A 9,759-nucleotide genomic window follows, 5' to 3' on the forward strand; every position below is an offset into this window, starting at 1 on the left:
TTAACCGACAGATAAATCTCGGTTGATTGAAGTTTTCAAGTGCGGGTTATTTCCCTTAGTAGAGTGGTTTTGGCGTTAAGAGAGTGAGATTGGCGTGGGCGGGGCTAATGCCAGGTAAACTCTAGAGTGTTTCTGGCGGCCGCCAATCTGACTGTAGAGCATGTCTGGTGTGAGAGTCATTCTGGCGTGCTACACCGACCCCCAGCGGAACTCCTCCCTATATAAATGTATATATAGGAACCCACCCACACGTAGCAAATTGTAAACGTTAAAACCATTGATATTCAACCCCCCCCCCCCCCCGCGCAGTCGTTATAGAGGGTGCTCACTAGCGTGATCGGGTCGGTTCGGGTCGGGTTGGGTCAATTTGGTGGTCGGGGCTAGCCAAACTGAAGGCGCAAAGCGGCTCTTGTGGCACAAACCGATCAACTCGGTCGGTGACCTGCAAAAACAAACGCGTTTGTTTTCAGGCCTGCGAATTGCGCGATCGGGTGGTTTGTAGCCAATCACAACAAGGCTGAGTCACGTGTCCGTGTTGACATTAAAAATCTGGTGGTGCCTTATTCGAAAAAGTGCGGACTTTGCAAACAGAGTTACCCTACTTGTGTGAAAAACAATAAAAGCAAAACTAACAAACTGTATCATTCCTGTTTTTCTTTTGAAAAACACGAAAGAGAACCCCAAAGCAAAGACTGCAGCACCATCTGAACCAATGCGCGGACTTGGGCGGACACTTTTTTGGTCGTGTGAACAATCTTGTCATGAACGATCTTTGATAACAGAAAAGTTATCGATGTAACTATTGTAATCCATGTTTATGGGATTCTAGGCAGAAGCAGCACTGCAACAGGGAAATGCAGAAAGGAGCCCTGTAAGCCATTTGGGTAACAGGTGTCTCTACTTTAACGTCCAGGTCGTCGAGTACAATCGTGGCGGGGTTGTACTGTGGACTGAAACCACCAGAAAACGACCCGACCGGACGATCCAACCCTACCCAACCGGATCCGCTCCCGCTTTTTAGTGGGCACCCTGTGTTACCGTGACCAATCAGGCGGCACTTGCACTACTCAAGATCGCAGCAGGCCTTAGACTGAAGTGGTCGGTGGTCGGTTGGGCGGGACCTACAGTAGACGACAGAGGTGCCGTTGACTTTCAACTCAACTCGCTGGCACCCATAAGTTTCTCTCTCTCTCTCTCTCTCTCTCTCTCTCTCTCTCTCTCTCTCTCTCTCTTTCTCTCTCTCTCTCTCTCTTGGAGGTACAGAATGGTATTGGTACAGGCTAATTTATGGAACAAGAAAGGAAGAGGCTAGCCGTACATAATAATGATGGCTAGACTGCAAACACCAAAAAATAGGCCTACTGAATTGTAAATAAATGTTTAGTTCGCAATTCCTAAAGTATTTGTATTTGAGGCGAAGCCAAAAGGTGCCTTACTGACAGCGCATGTATTTTAAACCTGAAAAAATTTACCAATGAGACCTGTGTATTGAACAGGTACCTAATAGGGCCTAAAAGGGACGGCTAGACTGAAGGTAGAATTGTAAATACAATTTTAGTTTGCAATACCTGAAGTATTTGTATTTCAGACGAAACCAAAAGGTTCCTTACTGTCATGCATGTATTTTAAACAGAATAATTACTATATCTAATTAGGCCTGTGTACTCAACAGGTTTCGGTCAATAGGGCCTAACCTAGATCTAAGTATGGCTGGCCACTTCGTTAAAGATAATACAAATTAACACACTCGAAGAAGAACAAAAGGGAAAAGAAAGGCAAAAGGAATAAAGGGGGGGGGGGGGTATTTTATCAACCCACACTCAAATGCCTCAGCCAGGCATGATCTTACATTGTCATATGATTTGTCATACATTTTGAATCGGCCCTCGCGGGTACCCAGCTAGTTATATCTATAAATTTTAATATATTTGTTAGACTACAGTCGAACCTGTGTAATACGGCCATCCATTGTCAAGGAGAAAAGTGGCCATATAAGACAGGTGGCCGTCTTAAGCAGAACTGATCAAGGTGAAGAAAACAAACCATTCCTTTCTGAGGTCCTAACAGAAAGTAGTAGCATTGTTGTTGTGGTTGGTTTGTATTTTGTTTGTTATTTTTATTTTGCTGCTGATTTTGTGCAAAGATGACAATAAAGCGAAATGTTTCTGACGAGGAAGACCGAATGCCACGTTAAAACAAACACATGGATTACCACCACTCGGAGAACGAGCGACGCTTCTGTCGCAAGTTCATGTTGACGTCCATTGTTACTTTGTTACAGACTGGGTAAATAGTGACCACTCATCTCACTTACGATTTGTGTAGGAGTTCTGGGCGGGGCTTATGGGTTGTGAGGGATCACATGGTTACCTCACCTGCAGCTGAAAATGTGTAACCTATTGTCAACAGTGGGAGGGGCCAACGCAACATGATCGGTTGGGGGGACTACCTAACAACAAAGACAGGTGATTGGATATGACGGCTCGCACAGAACGCCAGGGGACAGTGACTATTTCTCCGAATGCTCGGGAAAATAAACTTGATCTCTATTTCTCCGAACGGTTTCCGTTCTCGAGATTGTTTGGTTATTTCCAAGATTCACACGTCATCTTTCATTCTGCCATTCTACAAGGACTGGGAAGAAGCATTTTGTTCGAATCGAATTCAGTTTCTAGAGCTAGATCTAGACGTTTTTAAATGTCTGAATATTCAGATACTTCAGTTGTGGTTGGGACAACGTTCCCGGACTATACTTCATTTGAAAATGCCTTCAAAAGGTACTGCGAGAAAACAGGGCTGCTCGACCTTGGCAGTAACCAATTCTGCATTTAGTCACCCCAAGAGCAAAAACTAAACTCTTTCATGTGAACAAAAATAAAACCATCCACGTCTCCTGCCCTTCGCCCCAACGCCTCGTTCACACCTTTATACACACACACACACACACACACACACACACACACACACACACACACACACACGCACGCGCGCGCACGGTGACGGCCCGCGCTGCGCGCTCAGTGCGCGGCCACTCCATTCGCAAATGATCAACAAATCTCGAGAACGAAAACCGTTCGGAGAAATAGAGTTCAAGTTTATTTTCCCGAGCGTACGGAGAAATAGAGACGGCCAATGCATAATTTATGACGAAACGTAATAGTTAATAGTCACTGGAGTGGCCGTCTGAGACAGGTGTTATTGTTTGGTGTTATAAGGGTTGTGTGTTAAAATATGGTAGTCGCGACCGCTTTGGACAGGTGACTGTTTTATACAATGAAATTGTTTTTTTTTTTAAAGTCAAGGTGGGGAATGGAAAGTGGCATTTTGTACAGGCGGCCGTCTTATAAAGGTGGCAGTCATGGCAGGTTCGACTGTATAATTATGTTTTCAATCAGTTACAACAGCCACCAGTTTGGCATTATAATATTATGGGGTGGCCAATGTACCTGAGAAATGATGTATCATGTGTTATGTTGTGGTTTCTGTCGGTTTTAGATAAACTTAGGACAACTTTTAGACTCAAGAAATTCATTAAATTGAAGATACCTGGTGAAAATAATAGTGTACCTGCTCATAAACTGTTTCTGTATCCATTGTAAGACCTATTATATGTATTATATACAGTGGCGCCCAAAAGAAACTTGAAAATGTAAGCCATGCACTAATCACTAACCACCATGCAGCATACCAATTTAAAGTTGAATAAATTCTGCATCACCTGACACATGAGTTTTTCATCTACGACAGGAGTCACCATAGATATGGTCATTTTAAAATGACCTAAAAATTTCATGGTTGGCAGAAATGTGTTAAATCAAAGAAACACAAGAGTGTGTTTGTATTAGAGTGTATTAACACTGGTGGAATCGACTTATTATTGCATATTTTTTATTTAAATGGAGAATAGTATTGCCTCTGCTATAAACAAAACTTTATAACGACAATTTTAGACAGATTGGAAAGCAGAACATTAATAAATACCGCTAACAATCGGGCTTAACGTTAAGTGTGTACACTATAGTGCGGTCAAAAATTCGTGTCACAACTTATCCTCAAATATCTCTTTAAACGGGGTATAAATGTCACCCATACTTTGCATATCGGTTTGTATAAATTTGTTTTAATTTAATAATATTTTCCCACAACAATTGAGGCTCGATTAAAAAACTTTTCTTCATAAATTTATAAAAAATATGATTGTTCAGAGCGCTTCCCGCTTCTCGCACACATTTTGCATACGCGTATGACCTACATCACAGCTCGCAAATGACACTTTTTATAGGCAAAACTTCTTACATAAATATAATTTTATAGTGAACACATTTTTTTTGCACTAAAAGTTCCTTAAACATACGTTCAATAAACATAATATTGCGATTAGAAAAAACAATGAGAGACTTGCTTTAAAAAGCAATATTGCCCGAGCTGTAAACTTTGCAAAATCTGTAGGAATCATTGACTGGGATTTTTTATTCGTGTTTTTTAAAATAGTTTTCTAGAATACAGTGAGCAGGAGTTTGAAAAAAATATTCACCTGTTACGACAAAATGATATGAATTATTGTGCAAAAGTTGGAGACTCTTTGTTCGATAGGTAAAGAGATATGTCACACTAAGTTGCACCATGTGTGTGTATGTGGATGGGTGGGTGGGGGGGGGTCTATAGGTTTAGAACCAGCTAAGCAAGGAAGCAGGAAAATATACAGGAAAGTGCGCTACTGTAAACATTAATTATTAAAGTGGCTGCTCATTAAACTTGCCAAAGGGAATTTCTTTAATAGCAGTCGATTCATATGGTTCAAAAGTGAGCCTGACAGTGCCAGTATGAAAAGAAAAGGCAAAAAAAAAAAAAAAAACCTTTAGGGGTTAAATACTATTTTCCTTTTTCGCTCTGTGTGCAACCACATGCAATCAGTGCAACCTGTTATTAGCCCTTGATGCAACCAATCTGCCTGCGCAAAACTTTTGACTCGAACGCTTCCAGTTGTTCAAAAATACAGGAAAAAATCATAGGATTTGCTTTTTAATTAAGTACAAGACCCCGGAAAGCTTAGTCTGAATAAATTAAACTAAAATTAGGGCTGAAATATAAAAGAGTTGAAGTCGTTTGCGAGCAGACATTTTCCATCGCTTGAAGGCACGCACATTCAGCACTCGTGTCAGTGCGCTTCATCTTCATATCAACAGAGATTACACACTGGGCAACAGCTTGTCAGTGTTCTGCAAACTTAGGTCTTGGTGAAGTTGCAGAGAAGAGCAATTTAGTTACAATGTATATCTTCCCTCGCTGATGCCATTTTTTTTGGTTTTCGCCATGTACGAACGCTTTACTATGAACACTATGTGTGTGTTTTTAATACAAAGCATGGAATAAGAAAAGCTTGCAGGATCTGAATATCTCTTCAGTATGTACTGGTTTTGCTTTTTTTTAGGGGGGGGGGGGGGTTTCCTGTTGTACACAATGACAAATTAGAAATAATATAAGTTATAATTGTAACTAACCATCACCAGAGGTTAACTAGAATTAGTCTGGCTTGACCCAAGAGGTTGTTGCATCTTGGTCCGAAAAAAAAATCAAGATGCCCAACCCGTAACTAGGCCCTGGGTGATTTCATTGTGCTCTTGGTGCATTCACCGACAACCCGCTCTCTTATGTACTATAAATGCTTATACTAATCATTAGCAAATAACCAATGACTCATTGTGAGAAGAAAACAACAGCATTGAAAAATGAAATTCTCACAAACCAAGATTTTCAACAAATATTTAAATGTTCCTTCCAGCTTCAATACAAGAGGAAATGGAAAAGGAAGTGGATTATAAACCAATAGACGAGCAAAGAGAAGGTGCTCCGGTTTTTTAAAAAAAATCTCTTCTGTCTTTTTTAAAAAGATCGTGAACATTGTTGCTCTAGCTCTGGTTACACCTAGGCCAGTTTTACCTTATTGAGTTCCCTTAAAAACCATACAACAGGTGAAGATGGGTTCGAAAGCAGAACACACACACAAACACACACGTACAAACACACACGTACACACACACATACAGACACACACACACACACATACACACACAAGCACACATACCAACTGCAAAAACAACAACAACAACAACAACAACAACAACAACAACAACAACAACAACAACGACTGCATCACCATTACCATCACCACCAACAACAAGCAAACAAAAAGGAAAGTAGAAAGACAGGCAAACAACATAGTGTAAAGTACAGACACTGGCGACGGACAGACACTCTAAGTAAGTGAAGAGGAAAGCCGAGTAGACAACGACACATTCAGTATTTAAACAATGATAAAAACAGCATTAAAAACAAAATCACATATTTCTTTTTTAAATACTTTTATTCAAAGATTAGTACGGTGGGGGGTTAGGCGCATTGAGATGAAGAAACATACTATTATTAGTCCATTTGCACTCAGTTATCATAATCTTCTCCTCTATTAATAGTGTGTCATCATGGCAAACTGGACCCGTGGACTATGTCACATATCGTCAGGTACTCTTTGTGCTAAGAACGGTATTACTATGGCTGTGGTAGAAAGACTCAGGTTGGTGTTCTGACGTGGTCACTTTCAAACCTGTTTGTATCAAGAGTCTGGGTGTGAAGCGACGAGAAATCCGAAGCACACTGGAGTACGGCCTTTTCAAAACGTTTCCAAAATTGTGTTGGCAAAGAAGTTTATTTACATGAGAGTGGGCGTGAACCTGCTCTTATTAAAGAAGGTGTTTTTATTGATTTCGAACGTTGTGTTTTAATCCAAAGAGATTCTCTTAAAATCCAAGCGTGTGAAACAGTTAGTCACTTTCTGGATTAACGTCTTTCATCCTTAGAGATCTTTTCTGCTTTAAATTCATCACCAGCAAACGTATGATTTGTCTGGAAGTGGAAGACTGAAGAAAACGAGACTATACGAGATGTTGCAACACTGCCGTGTCTATCTGTACCCTAAGAAAGCCTCCACAGAAACCACTCTTTCTTGTCACTGGTAAAAATAAGATTGATAAGAATTTAGACAGATTAGATCCAGATCTACGTTTTGAAGAAACTATTCGAAAAGATTATGAGCCTGGTCTAGTCAAAGCTTACCTTTCTGTTCATTAATGTCAGATCTAACCGCTACAATTTTGCCACGCTTTTGTGTTTAATTTCCTTCTTAAAAATCACAAAATCTAAACTAGATCTACTAATCTTTGGTATTAATTTCACTGACTTGACTCACTGACTTCAGATATTACACATGGACATTCAAGTATGCACCCATAGTAATATAACAGTAAGAACAATCATATTTTTATGGGATGATGATGGATGGGAGCAACCCAGGATAGGCTGATACTGTAACCTTGCTCGTATCTAAAATGTATAATGTGATGTAATAGGATACCATTACATTAGTGACAGAAGAAACCACAGCCAAACTGCACTTAGCGCTGAGTGTGCTACATGCATAGCATAATAATCTGTGTTTGGTTCACATTTTCTATTGCACGAATGATTTTATAGTGCGGTCAAAAACTCGTTGCGTAACTTAGCCTCAAATATCTCTTTAACAGGAGAATCAACGGCATCCATACTTTGCACAGCAGTTTGTATCAATTTGTCTTAACTAAATAATATTTTCCCAGAACAATTGGGTTTGGATTAAAAAACTTTTCTTCATACATTTATATAAAATACTTGAAATCGTAAAATGGGATTGTTCACAGCACTTCCCGATTCTCACATACATTTTGATAAAGCATATGGCCTACGCTACAGCAATTCAGTTACAATTTTTAGTAGCAAAAGTTGTTAAAAGAAAAGGGTTTTTAGTGAACACATTTTTGCACTAATAGATCTAGTTCTCAAAACATGCGTCCAATAAGCATAATGTCCAAATTATTTTAAAAAACATGACCGACTTGCTAGTAAAAAACAATATTGCCACAGCTGTAAACATTTTAAAATCTGTAGAAACCACCCACTTGGATATTTTATTAGCATTTATTAAGGAATTTTCTAGAATACAGCTAACATATATTTACAAAATCGTTGATCTCTTAAGACAAATTAAATTGATACAAGTCATGGTGCAAAAATTGGAGAACCCTATTAGATAGTTGAGGAGATATTTGACAGTAAGTTGCGTCACGAATTTTCGACCGCACTATAAACAACTCATCACTGCTTTTGTCAGGCAGTTCAGTGATGTCTATTTTCTTTCATTACATCATCTATGGGTGGTTTTGGGGGTGGGGTGGGAGGTAGGGGGTAAGGGGGAGACAGGGAGGCGCATATAGAGGTTGAATATAAAGCTATTGGACTACAGTAAGTTTGGCTGCTTATATCATTATAGATTTTTAATAGTGTCACATGTCTTCAATTTTGTAGTAAAATAGAATGATGGCTCACTATTTTTGGTATACATCTAATGGTTTGAGTAGCAAAAATTATATTTATGTATCGTCCCTTAAAAATTTTTTTGGCAGTGACAATTTGGGCCAATTGAATACTATCAAGTATGAAGGGCTAACCCTAATCATAAGGGAATAAATAGGCAAAAATAGTTACTTCGGATTGTTTTTTAAATTTTTTATAAAGAGTCATCCGTAACGTTCTGGGCCATATGAAGTTAAGGTTGACTAGCAGCTAGATCTTTCTTTTTCACAATGGACAGGTAATTTCTTTTTCAAACAGTGTACTTTTTTATGTTACACATTCAACACAACACTGGCTCTGTTCGTCACAAAATGAGTAGACATGGTTTGTTTTCTCCATCGGTGATGCAGACAAGTTGGGGATCAGTTTTAGTTGCCACAAGTAAGTCTAATTAAGTGTTGTCCGAAAACACTTTGGTAAAGGTTTTTGTTTGAGTTATCACTACACTGTGTTGAAAGACAATGGATCAGGCTACAAAACAAAATTCAGTCCATTTTCTTATATTTAGTGAGTCCATAGTTGTCACAGAAAGAAAAGAGTTGTTTGGCTAATGTCCAAAAGTAGACTTACTTAATACAGCAATAGAAAGAGCTTTGAATGCTGTAGATTAGTTTTTAAAATCAATATAAACCAACGTTTAATACCGACATAAGAAAACGCTACTGATTTTGTACAATTCTAAAAAATAAGTGAACACAAGAATGAAAAATACAGTTTCCTGTCTAAATGTCACAAGGGAAAGCTTAACTCCATTTTTAGAATACTAGTACTTGTTTGGCTGAATTTGTTTCATCAACAGCTTCATTGCCTTCAAAGCCCTGTAGACAGAAAAATTCGGGAATTTTTTTTCTATGACTATTCTTGATTTAATTTAATGCCAAACTCATAAATTAGGTGGGGGGCTTGGAATTGGGATTCGAGACGATAGAGAGGGTGGGGTTGTTGGGAGGTTCCCATGACACACCCACATCTTTTCATACTTCTTCTTAAAAGTTTTATAGGCCATATGCGCTTTGATTCAGTCAAAAAGAAATAAACTACCTCGCAGATAAAGTGCTGATGAAGAAATAACTTTGCATTGACATGACGTACTCCGCTATATCGAATGTGTCCATCGCGCAGCAACACGAGAGAGAGAGGGAGAGAGAGAGAGAGAGAGAGAGAGAGAGAGAGAGAGAGAGAGAGAGAGAGAGAGAGAGAGAGAGAGAGAGAGAGAGGGAGAGGGAGGGAGAGAGAGAGAGAGAGAGAGAGAGAGAGAGAGAGAGAGAGAGAGAGAGAGAGAGAGAGAGAGAGAGAGAGAGGCGGCGCCTAGAAGTG

The sequence above is a fragment of the Aplysia californica genome, unplaced genomic scaffold, assembly GCF_000002075.1.
Source record: "Aplysia californica isolate F4 #8 unplaced genomic scaffold, AplCal3.0 scaffold00046, whole genome shotgun sequence".
Taxonomy (NCBI): Eukaryota; Metazoa; Mollusca; class Gastropoda; order Aplysiida; family Aplysiidae; genus Aplysia; species Aplysia californica.